Source organism: Rana temporaria, chromosome 12 (assembly GCF_905171775.1).
Source record: "Rana temporaria chromosome 12, aRanTem1.1, whole genome shotgun sequence".
Lineage (NCBI taxonomy): Eukaryota > Metazoa > Chordata > Amphibia > Anura > Ranidae > Rana > Rana temporaria.
The window spans coordinates 13,670,898-13,685,981 of record NC_053500.1 but is presented as its reverse complement, the minus strand read 5'-3'; the positions used below and the strand labels follow the sequence as shown (position 1 = coordinate 13,685,981).

The following is a 15,084-nucleotide window of genomic DNA, read 5'->3' as shown; positions in this document are numbered from 1 at the left end:
TCTTCTACTGGCTCTCCGTTGCGAGTAGAGGCGTGACGCCCAGTGCGCGCCCCGCCCCCTGCTACTCCTTCCCGGCTTCTTATTTTGCAGCATCCCCTGCATTCGAGCTAGGTATGTGGCATATTCGTTCATTGATGTAGATCACTATGGGCATTTATTTTTTGTCAACACTAACACTGCTGGGCAAGGTCACGCTGATGGGCACTTTTTTATGTTAAGGGGCACTCTGATGGGTATATTTTTAATGTGCGCACTGATGAGCATATTGTTTTAAGAGGCACACTGATGGACACATTTTGTTGTGCCCATCAGATTGCCCCTTAACATAAAATATGCCCATCAGCATACACATTAAAAATATACCCATCAGAGTGCCCCTTAACATAAAATTTGCCTTACAGAGTGTCCCTTAATAACAATAAATGTGCTCATGGGCACATTTTATGTTATTAAGGGACACTGTGATGGGCAAATTTTATGTCAAGGGGCACTCTGATGGGCACAACAAAACTTTTATGTTAAGGGGCACGCTGATGGGTATATTTTTAATGTGTTCGCTGATGGGCATATTGCATGTTAAGGGGCACTCTGATGGGCAAATTTTATGTTAAGGAGCACGTTTTGTTGTGCCCATCAGAGTTTCCCTTAACATAAAATGTGCCCATCAGCGTGACCCTTATTTTAAGTTAAGGGGCACAATGCATCCCCACCCATCCCTCTCCACAACACATGGCTGTGGAGGAGGCGGGTACAGAGAGAGGTGGCTGTGGAGGAGGCGGGTACAGAGAGGTGGCTGTAGAGGAGGGGGTACAGAGAGGTAGCTTTACAGCCACCTCTGTACCTCCCTCCGCCACAACCACCTCTCTGTACCTCCCTCCTCCGCAACCACCTCTCTGTACCTCCCTCCTCCACAACCACCTCTCTGTACCCCCCTCCTTAAAATGACTAAGATTGTATTTGTTTTCTTTTTTAATAATTATGAGGTGGCACTGATGGGCTGCACTGGTGGGCACTAATGAGGTGGTACTGATGGACACTAATGGGCTGAACTGGTAGGCACTGATGAGGTTGCACTGACAGGCTGAACTGGTGGACACTAATGAGGTGGCACTGATGGACACTGATAGGCTACACTGGTGAGCTGCATTGGTGGGCACTGATGGACACTGATAGGCTGCACTCCACCTTTCCACCCTAAACAATAACCTCCTCCCCAACCTAGGTTTTCTAAAATAATGGGGAAAGAAAAAAAAAATCGGCCTAAAATATCGGCCGCAAAAATCGGCCTAAAATATCGGCCATCGGCCGCCCCGATTTTGAAATATCGGCATCGGTATCGGCCAGAGAAAAACCCATATCGGTCGACCTCTACTCCTGAATATTGTATACACTATATGGAGTCATTCACAAACTGTATACAGTGCTGTGTTTTGGCAGCGGTATGGGGACAGAACAAAATCAAGTGGTGCTGAGTGCTTCTCATCCATTCACAGGAAGACTTAAAGGGCTTGTTAAACCCTCAGGGTTTTTCACCTTAATGCACTCTATACATTAAGGTGAAAATCCTCCTGTGATGCAGCAGCCCCCCTTTTACTTACCTGAACCCGATCTTTTCAGCCACGGGGGTGAGCTCCAGCCAGTGTCTCGAGTCCTGATTGGATAGCTTGATGGCAGCGCAGCCATTGGCTCCCACTGCTATCAATCAAATCCAATGACGCGGGGAGAGCGGCTCTCCAACGGGGCACTCAAGAGGAGGAGCCAGAAGAGGATCATCGGCGCCACTTGGTGCAAAACCAACTGCACGGAGGAGGCAAGTATGACATGTTTGTTTTAGAGAGAATTTTTTTTGTTTTTTTACGTAGCCTAAAAAAGTTTTCCTCTGCCCAAGTTGGGGAGTCCGGCAGACGATTGTCATGATCTTCACCTCATCCAATCAGAGGAAGCCTTGTATTCATTGATGAATACAAGGCTTCTTGTGAATTTCTGAGAATGCATTGGGAGCTTTCCGGTAATCACTGACTACCGTGTGCTCCCAGCGCGGTAAGTGTTTTACACAGGCCTGCATATATGCTACCGTTCTGAGTGACGGTCCACACGCCGAGAGGGCGCATATGTGTTCACCCAGCATGAAGAGGTTAATCAAGATTATTACTAGGGTGGTCCCGATACTGGTATCGGGACCGATTCTGAGTATTTGCGCAAATACTCCCGATACCGAAATAGAATACTTGCACCCCCGCCGCCGTTACGCCGCATCCCCGCTACCGCCGACTGAGTAATACGGGCGGGGAACATTACAGCTTTCATTTGAAAAGCTGTAATGATTCGTGCCGCGTATAGACATTCCCCCTTGCTCGGGTGAACTGTCCAATCCTGAGCAAGGGGAAGTGTCTATACGCTGTATAAATGAAAGCTGTAATGTTCCCCGCGTGTAATTAACCAGTCGGCGGCAGCGGGGAATGCGGCGGGATGCAGGTAAGGGGGACATGGCTGGATATGGGGGGCGGGGAAGACATGGCTGTATATGGGGGGCGGGGAAGACATGGCTGGATATGGGGGGCGGGGGAGACATGGCTGGATATGGGGGGCGGGGGAGACATGGCTGGACATGGGGGGGGGGGGGGGGAGATATGGCTGCATTTGGGGACACATTTAAAAAAAAAAGTATCGGTATCGGCGAGTCCTTGAAAAAAAGTATCGGTACTCGGTCTTAAAAAAGTGGTATCGGGATAACCCTAATTATTACTAATGATAACCTACAGGGGGAAAAAAAAACATGTTGCAAATAAACATCCTTTATGTATTTTGAAAGGTTCTTCAACAGCCAACCGTAATCCCGCAGCTTACGACAGACTTTCCTGGGCATGGGGGAGTGTTGCACACCCCTTTACCGGAGCAGGAAAAATGACATATATGTACTGTGGCAGGTCGGAAAGTGGTTAAAATAGTCAATGTTGATTGAGAGGGTTGCCAGAGTTGCACCTCCTCTTACAAATCTGCAATCACTGCTGTTTATTCTGGTGCATTGTGTTCAATTGAACGGCTGTTAACACACCAGAAAAGACAACCACTGAAAGTGCACTTGCTGTAAATCTGAGGGGGAAGCGCTGCTGTTTTTTTTATTATCCAATCATGTGCAAGCTAAAATGCTGTTTATTTTCCTTGCATGTCCCCCTCAGATCTTCAGCAACTGCAATTTCAAGTGCACTTGCAGAGAAATATGGATTTGCCTTAAGTAAATGACCCCCTATGTGTTTATAACCTGAAATCTTCCTTTTAACCACTTGCCGACAGCCCCCAGTATATATACGTGTCATCAATTTGACGTTTAATACTGGGATTTGGCAGCAGCTGCCTGTAACCCTGCTATCTTTTTTACTGTGGTGCAACTTGGCATCTGCTAAAAGTGATCGTGGTGGCAGATTTGCCGCGGGATCACTTTTAGAGGAGGCTGGAAAGATGCCTCCCCCACCGCTTTCCTGTCGTTTCTGGGTTCACCAGAGCCATTGGTAAACCCTGGAAGCGATCTGATCTGTTTGATGGATAGGCAGACAGTCAAATAAGGGCAAGATGTCCCCCACTTGGCTCTATGCCCTTGGAGGACTGAAGCAACCTCCGACGCGACTTCCGATTCTTTGACTTAAAGAGACGAAGTCGAATTGTCAAAAAGTGCTTTTAAAGGTAATCGAGAGATCCAAGGTCTTTTTGACCCCAGATCTCTCAATAAAGAGGACCTGTCATGCTTATTTTTGTTACAAGGGATGTTTATATTCTTTGTAATAGGAATAAAAGTGGTAAAAAAAATTAATAATTAAAGGAACACTAAAGGTTCGTGTTTTATTCACTAAATTGATTAATCTAAGCTAGAGCATTTAAATGTTCCTTGCCTCCTTTTTTTCATTTTGCCCTCCAAAATATCGTAATTTAGCTTTCAAAATGCCATATCCTGTGCCTCCTCTTCTTCTTGCCAGAACGTGCTCGCCCCTTCCCTTTGCTTACAGCTCTGCGTGTAGATGCTCTCTCTCATTCACAGGCAAGGAGGCAGAACATTCTTGGGCGTCTCTAGGATGTTGTAGCTCCGCCTCCCTTCCATTCATTGTCCTTTGCATAACTCTTTACAACCCTGCCTTCACTCTGCCCCCCCATTGCTCTGGTGGAAAGTGAAACTGATTTGTCCAATCCTCGGCTTCTACACAGTACAGTAAATGAGGAAACGAGGCTTCGTCAGCTGGAGGAGGTGGGAATGTGTGTGGAGGAGAAATGAATTGGTATAGGCAGGGGGCGGGAAGGGGTGTATTCTGGGGGCGGAGTGTGGCTAATAGTGCATGAGAACTTTGCTCGTTCGACTTCTCGTCTGCCGTTAAAAAAAAAAAGACAAAAAGCTTCTGCTCATGCGCGGCGTGCTAAGCCTAATGGGAACTGTAGTTCCCATTAGGCAGTGAAGTAGAAACAATGCACGAGCCCCGCAAAACAAGGAAGTGAGGGGGGGGAAAAGATGAAACGGGAGTGACGGAGGTGTACTTTTAGCATCCTTTTTTTTGGACATGTATAACAAACTTTATAATGCCAATCATGTTTTTCTGTATGAACTCCTTACAGACTGTATTTTAAAAGGGAAAAAAAATTGTCTTTACAACCCCTTTAAGAAAAAAAAAATGATAGCGTCCCATCCCTCTGCACAGAAACAAACAAATGCGTAATTGGCGCCTGCAAGCGGTGATCAAACCACACGTTTAGTTTCTCTCGCAGGTCTATATTGGCTTCAGTATAAATCGCACAAATAGTAAACACAAGGGGAATACAAAGACACTGAATTTCAGAAGAGCCAACTTCCCTAAACTACAAACCTTGCTAGAAGGCATAAACTGGGATAAAATCTTGGGAACAAACAACATGGAGGAGAAATGGGTTTGCTTTAAGAGCATATTAAATAAGGATATTGGCCAATGCATCCCATTGGGTAATACATTTAAAAGAGCGAACAAAAAGTCCTGGATGGCTTAACGCCAATGTGAAAATGCATATAAAAGCAAAGGCCTTCAAAAAAAAAATAGTTTGAGGGATCATCAGCATTCAGACTTTATAAAGAATGCAACAAGAAATGTAAGGGTGCAATTAGGGCGACTAAGATAGAACATGAGACACAGCGGAGGAGAGCAAAAAAATTCCCAAGAAATTATTTAAGTATGTTAACTGTAAAAAAGTGAGGATAGACCATATTGGCCCGATTAACAATGAGGAAGGACATCTGGTTACAAAGAATGGGGAGATGGCGAAGAGATTGAATGTATTCTTCAGTCTTCACAAGATTTCAGTAACCAAAACTGCAGTGTTTATCCTCATGACACATCACAGGAAGCACCACCATGGACTACAGGAGAGTCAGGATGCCCTCTAACACACAGCTCCTTTCTCTATCTGCAAAGTAGAGAGCGTCCTGACTCTCCTGTTGTCCAAGGAAGGGTGACATCAATGAGAATGAAGCCTATCCATTCAGCATAGACCAGTGACATCACTGAGAATGCAGCCTATCCATTCACCGGTGACATCAATGAGAATACAACCTATCCATTCAGCATAGACCAGTGACATCACTGAGAATACAGCCTATCCATTCACTAGAGACCGGTGACATCACTGAGAATACAGCCTATCCATTCACTAGAGACCGGTGACATCACTGAGAATACAGCCTATCCATTCACTAGAGACCGGTGACATCACTGAGAATATAGCCTATCCATTCACTAGAGAGTGGTGACATCACTGAGAATGCAGCCTATCCATTCACTAGAGACCGGTGACATCACTGAGAATACAGCCTATCCATTCACTAGAGACCGGTGACATCACTGAGAATGCAGCCTATCCATTCACTAGAGACCGGTGACATCACTGAGAATGCAGCCTATCCATTCACTAGAGACCAGTGACATAAACAAAATTCAGCCTGTAAATTTACCAGAAACTGGTGACATCACTGAGAATGCAGCTCTCAAAGTAAATGACTACCTATTCCATTTTGATCTACCTCTGCTACAGTGTTCCTTTCTATATCATGGAAAGTTTAGAATTGACACAGACAGTATAAAAGTCAGATATTGTCAGTCCAGCAGATCACAAGACTCGGTGCGTGTGACATGGCATGTGATGTCATCTTTGTGTTATCTGAGGGTGTGTGAACTTGTGACATGTCTATTTATGGAGTAAGATAATTCATTGGAAAGCAAATAACAATAATCAGTTAGCCAGATTCAGATAGACTGGCTTTATTTTGAGGCGGCATAGCGTATCGCATATACGCGACGCCGCCGTAAGTCAGAGAGGCAAGTGCTGTATTCACAAAGCACTTGCCGCCTAAGTTACGGCGGCATAGCGTAAATGGGCCGGCGTAAGCGCGCCTAATTCAAATGATGAACAGGGGGGCGTGTTTTATGTTAATGACTGGTGACCCGACGTGATTGACGTTTTTAACGAACGGCGCATATGCCAGTGTGCATTGCTCCAAAGTACGCCGCAAGGACGTATTGGTTTCGACGTGAACGTAAATTACGTCCAGCCCCATTCACGGACGACTTACGCAAACGACATAAAAATTTCAAAATTCGACGCAGGAACGACGTCCATACTTAACATTGGCTAGGCCAGCTTTTTGTTCGACTAACTTTACGCCGGAAAAAGCCTTATGTAAACGACGTAAAAAAAGGCGCCGGGCGTACGTACATTTCTGAATCGGCGTATCTAGCGCATTTGCATATTCTACGCCGAAATAAACGTAAGCGCCACCTAGCGGCCAGCGTAAATATGCACCCTAAGATACGACGACGTAGGAGACTTACGCCGCTCGTATCTTAGCCTATCTGGTTTCCAGAATACGCTTAAATTTACGACGGTGTAGATTCAGAGTTACGATGGCGTATCTACTGATACGCCGGCGTAACTCTCTCTGAATCTAGCGTCTGCAAGCACGATATTGACCAGCATTTTTTTGGCAGCAGAGGAGAGTACCCAATATGTTATGGTAATGGGGTTCTTATGACGATGGTTAATATTTCTCATCTGCAATGAAGTGATCCTTTGTGGAAGCTCAGCTATAGCGTAGCAAAAGTTTAACGGAAAACAAGAGGGGAGGATATTTATGCAATTCATACAAAATATAATTTATTGAGAATTACACCAAGCATACAGAACAAGAGAAGTGCTACCGTGCACAGCCCCTGATAACATCATATGTGACGAAACGCATAGGGGCGGAGCTAGGACGTACGTCGCTCCTCGCATTTTCGATATACTCGCTCCAATTTTGGAGACCGGAGGTCCTCTAGCATTTTGTCTATGCTTCATATCTGTTGGATAATTGTAAGTTCAATACTTTTAATAAATCTTTTTTTCATCGTATAAATGGGACTTCGCTATGGTTTAGCTTTTTTTGTTCCACTTTCATGTTCGATGATTGATGAGATGGATTGGTCTGGCTGGGAACCGCTGCCCTGTTTGGACAATCGGAAGTCCAATAGATACACCTTAACCACTGAAGGACCGCCTCCTGCACATATACGTCGGCAGAATGGCACGGCTGGGCACAAGCACGTACAGGTACGTCCTTTTTAATTGCCCAGCCGTGGGTCGATGGCGCGGGCCCGCGACCCGGTCCGAAGCTCCGTGACCGCGGCCCCGATCGCCGCTGGAGTCCCGCGATCGGTCCCCAGGGCTGAGGAACGGGGAGAGCTGTGTGTAAACACAGCTTTCCCGATCTTCACTGTGGCGCCGTCATTGATCGTCTGTTCCCTGATATAGGGAATCACAATCAAAGACGTCACACCTACAGCCACACCCCCCTACAGCTAGAAACACAGATGAGGTCACACTTAACCCTTTCAGCGCCCCCCTAGTGGTTAACTCCCAAACTGCAATTGTAATTTCCACAATAAACAATGCATTTTTAATGCATTTTTTGCTGTGAAAATGACAATGGTCCCAAAAATGTGTAAAAATTGTCTGAAGTATCCGCCATAATGTCGCAGTCATGAAAAAAATCGCTGATCGCCGCCATTAGTAGTAAAAAATAAAAATAAAATAAAAATGCAATAAAACTACCCCCTATTTTGTAAACGCTATAAATTTTGCGCAAACCAATCGATATACGCTTATTGCGATTTTTTTTTTACCAAAAATAGGTAGAAGAATACGTATCGGCCTAAACTGAGGACAACATTTTTTTTTATATGTTTTTGGGGGATATTTATTATAGCAAAAAGTAAAAAATGTTGAATTTTTTTCAAAATTCTCGCTCTATTTTTGTTTATAGCGCAAAAAATAAAAACCGCAGAGGTGATCAAATACCACCAAAAGAAATCTCTATTTGTGGGGAAAAAAGGACGCCAATTTTGTTTGGGAGCCACGTCGCATGACCGCGCAATTGTCAGTTAAAGCGACGCAGTGCCGAATCGCAAAAACTGGCCGGGTCCTTTACCTGCCTAAAGGTCCGGGTCTTAAGTGGTTAAGGCTACATGATGGATGTTTGGAATATATGGCGAAGGGTCTGGAGGATTGTAATAATAATCAAAAGCGTGTGTTGACCACTATTTACTAGCGGTCACATTTTCCTGGTGACCCTCCTGTTTATTACACCCGGGTGGCGCGATCCTCTCTTGGATAACTTTTCTTCTGTTGACACCCATGCATTGAATTTTTGAAGGACTTCTCCTTTATGATTGTGAACCATTTTTATTCTGTATTAGGAACTGACACCCATATCCTACTAAAAAGTATTCATACCCCTTGACATTTTCCAAATTTTGTCATGTTATAACCAAAAACATAAATGTATTTTATTGGGATTTTATGTGATAGACCAAGTGACCACGTCGAGAAAAATTTCGTATTTTTTTTGCATGAGATGAAAGACGGCCGTGTGAATGCGGCATTAGAGTTTGCAAAAGACTTGAGACTGGAGTGGAGGTTCACCAAGTGGCACAAAGTGAAAGGAAACATTTTTATTTATCAAAAATATGTAGAAAAATACATATTGGCCTAAACTGATGAAGAACTTTTTTTTTTTTTTTTTTTTTTTTTTTAGGGTATTTATTATAGCAAAAAGTAGAAAAATATTATCTATTTTCAAAATTGTCGTTTTCTTTGTTTATAGCGAAAAAAAAAAAAAAGCAGAGGTGATCAAATACCACCAAAGAAAAGCTCTATTTGTGGGGGGAAAAAAAAAATCCTTCCGGTCCTTAACTAGTTAAAGGGCCATAGTGTCTATATAAGTCATCTGACTGGCGATTGTCGGTAATGCTCTCTGCACGTCTACATACAGGCTGCACTTTGTATCATCATCCTGTGGAAGTCACTGACACGGTTAATGTTCTGTAGTTCAGCACACATTCCTGTGTGATCTATATATATATATATTTGTATCTATCACGTGTGTGACATTTGAATCGTCTGAGTTTTAGGTTGGCAAAGAAACTCGGATTACTCGGAATACCTACACAAACCTGCATATTATCTACAACCCGTTCAGCCAGTTACTTCCTTACCGGTGACCTCAATGTCTTGTGACCTGAATGATGTCACTGCCCCGCCTAGTGTCGAGTCCATAAAAGGAGGATGCCAGAGATCAGGTGTGTGACAGTCTCCAGAACACTGCAGGGAATAAGGTGAGTGTGATTATACTTTCCCCACTAATACCAGACATGTATCTCCTCCTTGTTGTATGCATCTAAAGCTGGCCTGTGCATGCTGGTCTTTGTAGTTCTGCAGGCGCAAAATAAGCTGAGTCGCCCTTACTTGATTGTAAGAGTCGCTTGTCCGGCAGCAGTGCATAGTTGGCTTTCTACTAATGTTCCCAGAGGTGTGCTGGAACTTGTAGTCTCCCTCTCTGCCAGTGTCTGTGAGTTGCTCTGTTTGTCTCTTTAATTGTCGATTGTTTTTCAATGAAGCGTTGAGAAACCAAAACTCAACACGTTGCATGTGATCAATGTTTACCAGTAATTAGAGACTAGCTAACGGGGGCCCTCTATTGCAGGGATATGCGATTAGCGGACCTCCAGATGCTGCAGAACTACAAGTCCCATGAGGCATAGGAAGACTCTGGGGGTTTATTTACAAAAGGCAAATCCACGTTGCGCTATAAGTACAAAGTGCACTTGAAATTGCACTGGAAGTGCAGTTGCTGTAAATCTGAGGGGTAGATCTGAAATGAGGGGAAGATTTATAGGTGTGTGCAGCCTATGGCATTAGGGTGTGCACCTCCAAAGCTTATATACTGTATAGATTTATTTATTCTATATATGGCAGTAGAGCAGCCTCACTGTGCCCATGACTAGACTGACGTTTAACATGGGAGTCAATGGAAGGGGTGCCCGGCTTTGAAAAATCGGTGCTACCCAGCTGTAGGTCCTCCAGACAACAAACGTTACAATTGTAGTAGAGAAATGGAGCTACATGTGTGCCAAGTTTGAGGTCCAGGGGACCTATGACAGGCCAGTACCGGGTCCCCAAAGTCACTGGAGAAATTACCGTTTAACATGAGAGTCTATGGAAGGAGTGCCCGGCTTTGAAAAATCGGTGCTCCCCGGCCGTAGATCCCCCGGACAACAAACTTTGCACACTTGTAGAGCAAGAGTGGGGCTACATTTGTGCCAAGGGTCCCCGGGTCCCCAAAGTCCGGGAGATCAGGCGCAAAAATGTGACTCGAGTATAAGCCGAGGGGGGCATTTTCAGCACAAAAAAATGTGCTGAAAATCTCGGCTTATACTCGAGTATATACGGTACTTGAAATTGGCACAGATGTCGATGTTAACAGTAAAAATGTTGCATGAATTTGGCGCAGGGTTTCTGACTACATCCACAATGTCAGAAATATGTCTTTAACATCTTATCGTACCTAATATGTTTATCTGCCTCACAAATATTCATAGAGACGTCAGTTGTTTCTGTGAAGTCATGTGACCAGTTTCGGTGTCTCCCTCCGGGCCAGTGTCGGGTTCTTGGTCCTGCCAGTTCTTTTCATACCTGTATATTCCTCGCTCCTCCTGGAAACTTCACACCCAGGACTGCTGCTCCTCATACTGGGAGTTGTGACGCTTGTATTGTCTTTCCACTGATCTCACCTACCTGCTTCTCAAATTCCTCTTCATCTGCCATTGTCCGCTGTCCCTCTGGGGACAGTCCCTGGTTTTCAATACTTGGTAAAGCTCAAACCTCCTCACTAGTCTGCTGCATTCTTTCTTAGAGCTCATTCACATGGAAACAGAATCCCGTACAGGCTCGTGAAGAGCCATTTGTGTCTAGATCAGTGACGACGTACCTTGGCACCCCATATGTTTTGGAATTACATTTCCCATGATGCTCATGCACTCTGCAGTGTAGGTGAGCTTCATGGGAAATGTAGTTCTGGGGTGCCAAGGTTCTCCATCACTGGTCTAGAGCAATGTGGAGCTGCATGCAGGAAGCCTATGCTAGTCAATGGAGATGCATTGGCTGTATGAGCCCAGCTGTGTGGATGAGCGCTTGAGCTTTCTTTTTTTTTTTTTTCTTTTTCTGGCCATACGATGGAACAATTTCATTTGAAACCTTTTGTTTCAGGAAGGTTCATTCAATTTTCAAATTGTTAGGCTGGGTTCATGATGATGCGAAGGCTTTCCTCGCATCCAATTCGCATAGCTGGGACTGTGACCGGCTTTCAATGGAGCCGAGGGGGGGCGGCCGCGGTCCGGATTGCAGAGGAGTCCTGTGCGTCTTTGGCTCTGTATGTGTGAATTAAAGCGGAGCTCCACCCTAAAGTGGAACTTCCGCTCATCTGATTCCTCCCCCCACAATTGGCACCTTTCAGGGGGGTGCAGATACCTGTCTAAGACAGGTATTTGCACCCACTTCCGTGCATACAGTCTGCGGGTAGTGCGTCACTTCCCGGTCCCCCCCTGTTGTGTTCTGGGAAACACACGGCTCCCAGAACACAACGGTGACCAGTGAAAGACGCGCAGCACTGCTCGCGCATGTGCAGTAGGGAACCGGAAAGTGAAGCCGCAACGCTTCACTTCCTGATTCCCTCACCACATGATGGCGGTGCTGGCAGTCGAGAGACGAGCAATCGCTCGTCTCCTGCTGCGGACGGCGCTGGACTCCAGGACAGGTAAGTGTCCTAATATTAAAAGTCAGCAGCTGCAGTATTTGTAGCTGCTGGCTTTTAATATATTTTTTTACGGCGGAGCTCCGCTTTAAGGCAAAAATTCAGACCTGATCTGCTGCTGAATTGGTGTACAGGAACGCACCGGACCCCCTGCTGGGACATGAGGCAGCATCAGGGTGAACCCAACTTAAGTGGGGTCAAATTGATGCTTGCTTTTAAGCACAGGGACGGGTTTGAAGGAGAAGAATGGAAACTTGTTGGCCACTTTCACACAAGCGCCTCCGTCCAGCGGGTTCTGCTTGTTTAGCAGGGGATCGCTCCGCTGATCCCTGCTGAGCAGGCGAGCAACAGGTCTGTGTCTGCTCACTGTGCAGAGCAGAGACAGACACAGTCCTGCGCGCCTCTATGGGGAAATCAGATGGAAAAGGACCACCTTGTCCGTTTCCATCCGATCCGCAGGATGGATGAAAAATAGGACCACCATCCGTCTCTTTTTTGCGGTGCAGGATTGGATAGCGGCGGATTTCGGCAGACGTGTCAGCTGACATCCGCCGCTCCATAGAGGAGACTGCAAGGTCCAATCAGGTCTGCCTGAAAAACGGACATGCGGACCTGATCAGACAGTCTGTGTGAAAGGACCCTTTCTCGAACAAATTTCCAACAGCGAATGTGGTTTTTGTTTAATAAATTACATTTATTCTAAAATCAAATGTTAAAAGCAAATAATAACCTGGCTAGGATCAGGTCCCACCCTTATCTTTTCCTATTATTCCCTCTTTGGATCCCACTACAGGCAGTCCCCGGGTTACGAACAAGATCGGTTCTGTAGGTTTGTTTTTAAAGCGGAGGTCCACACAAAAAGTGAACCTCCACTTTTTGGGACCCCCCCCCCCCCCCCCCCTCCGGTGGTCACATTTGGCACCTTTCAGGGGGTGCAGATACCTGTATAATACAGGTATTTACACCCACTTCTGGGAATAAACTCCCGCGGGAGTCACGCCCCCTCTCGTCTCCGTCCCTCTGTCTTCTGGGAAACACACTGGTCCCAGGAGACAGCGGGGACCAGTGAGGATGGGCCGCGCCGCTCGCGCATGCGCAGTAGGGAACCAGGCAGTGAAGCCGCAAACGCTTCACTTCCTGATTCCCTCACCGAGGATGGCGGCGGGGGCAGCCGACAGACGAGCCATTGCTCGGCCTCGGTTCCCGACATCTCGGGCGCGCTGGACAGGTAAGTGTCCATTTTTTAAAAGTCAGCAGCTGCTGTATTTGTAGCTGCTGACTTTAAAAAAAAAAACAAATTCGGGTGGACCTCCGTTTTAAGTTGAATTTGTATGTAAGTTGAAACAGGTAAAGTTTTTCTAACTCCAGGTAAAGAAAAAAAAAATGAAGTTTTGGATAGCATAGGGAAGGGTTAATTGGCCATGCAGTGATGTGGGATTGCTGACAGGTCTGCCAGACAGTACATGGCATCACGAGGGGAGCAGCAAGATGTTTCTGGGGCCGGCGCAACGTCACGCTACCTCCATTCGAGTTGTATGCAAGTCGGGTGTTTGTAACTTGGGTACTGCCTGTTCTCATTTTGCTGTTACTTCACCCTTCTCATTCATTCATTATCCTACTCCCCCCCCCCCTTTTTTCCCCAGTAAATATATTGCTGAACTTCGGCTCTCATGTGATGAGACCGTATCACTTGGTGAAATCACGAGGAACCACCTTATCGTTGACGGATATAGTTGTATACCCGTGATGTCATTTGCCGTGTAGGGTGACTGGTTGCATCACCTTTTATTGTTGGAGAGACCATACTTATAAAAACCTGAATGTTTTCATATGGCTCTATAATTATTATCTGGCCTCTATTGACTTGGGGATTCTCTTATCTTTTTAATTACACCCCATGTTGGGTGACTAAGTAATTCTATTGCTTATGTTTTGAACTGGAATTTTTCCTACTATGTAGCAAAAAAATGTGAAAAAAAAATTCCTATATAAAGAATGCATTAAAAAATATACTTTGGAATGCCATTTGTCAGGTCAACAGCAGGGGCGGACTGACAACTCATGGGGCCCCCCCGGGCCATAGAAGATTATGGGGCCCCCGGGCCATAGGAGATTATGGGGCCCCCGGGCCATAGGAGATTATGGGGCCCCCGGGCAATAGGAGATTATGGGGCCCCCGGGCCATAGGAGATTATGGGGCCCCCGGGCCATAGGAGATTATGGGGCCCCCGGGCCATAGGAGATTATGGGGCCCCTGGGCAATAGGAGATTTTGGGGCCCCCTGGCAATAGATTATGAGGCCACACAGTATACACACACACACGCATACATACACAGTATACACACACTGAAAAGTTATTGGAGAGGCGGGGCAGCTATAATCTTGGGATATATAGACCAAAAGGATGTCGGTAAGAGACATTTCAGGGACAGATGTAAAAAGAAAACTGATTTTTACATACTGTCCCTGGATTAAAAGAATTTGCATTTATCAGGAGGAAGAAACAAGTTCTCCTTTCGAATATAGGGATTTTTACTGTGAGGTATGTTGCTCTTTGTATCAAAGGTAGGCGCACAAAACACAAAGGTTTTTGGGAGTATCAAAAAAGTTTTAATTTCATATATATAAAATTTCATAAAATTATTCATATAAAAGAGTTTACATGATTAAGACCACAATTTCATAATTCATTAACAAAGAAAGAAAATTAGGAAAATGGATGCAGATTTGCCAACTAGTTTCGCACTGATGTGCTTCGTCAGGGCTTGCAAAATTGTTCCTGTTTCTTTATTTACATATGGTGGTCTGTGTATGACATAGAAATATACGTCATTAGTACAAATACAGTATAGCAGTTTACATGAGTCAATTTTGTAAATAAACATGTAAGTAAAAGGTTTTTATTGCGCTTACCACTTCGTGACATACTGTCCCTGGTTTTACTGAGGCT

The 15,084-nt window shown here is 45.3% G+C and overlaps 1 protein-coding gene across 1 annotated transcript in view; it reads left to right on the top strand.

Annotated features, from left to right (window-relative positions):
- Positions 1-9,497: 9,497 nt before the first annotated feature.
- Positions 9,498-15,084, top strand: part of SDCBP2 (syndecan binding protein 2) — a 45,255-nt gene continuing 39,668 nt past the window's right edge. Inside the window, exon 1 of the mRNA XM_040331252.1 lies at positions 9,498-9,659. The gene's annotated coding sequence lies outside the window, so the exon portion shown is untranslated. The remainder of the gene's footprint in view (positions 9,660-15,084) is intronic.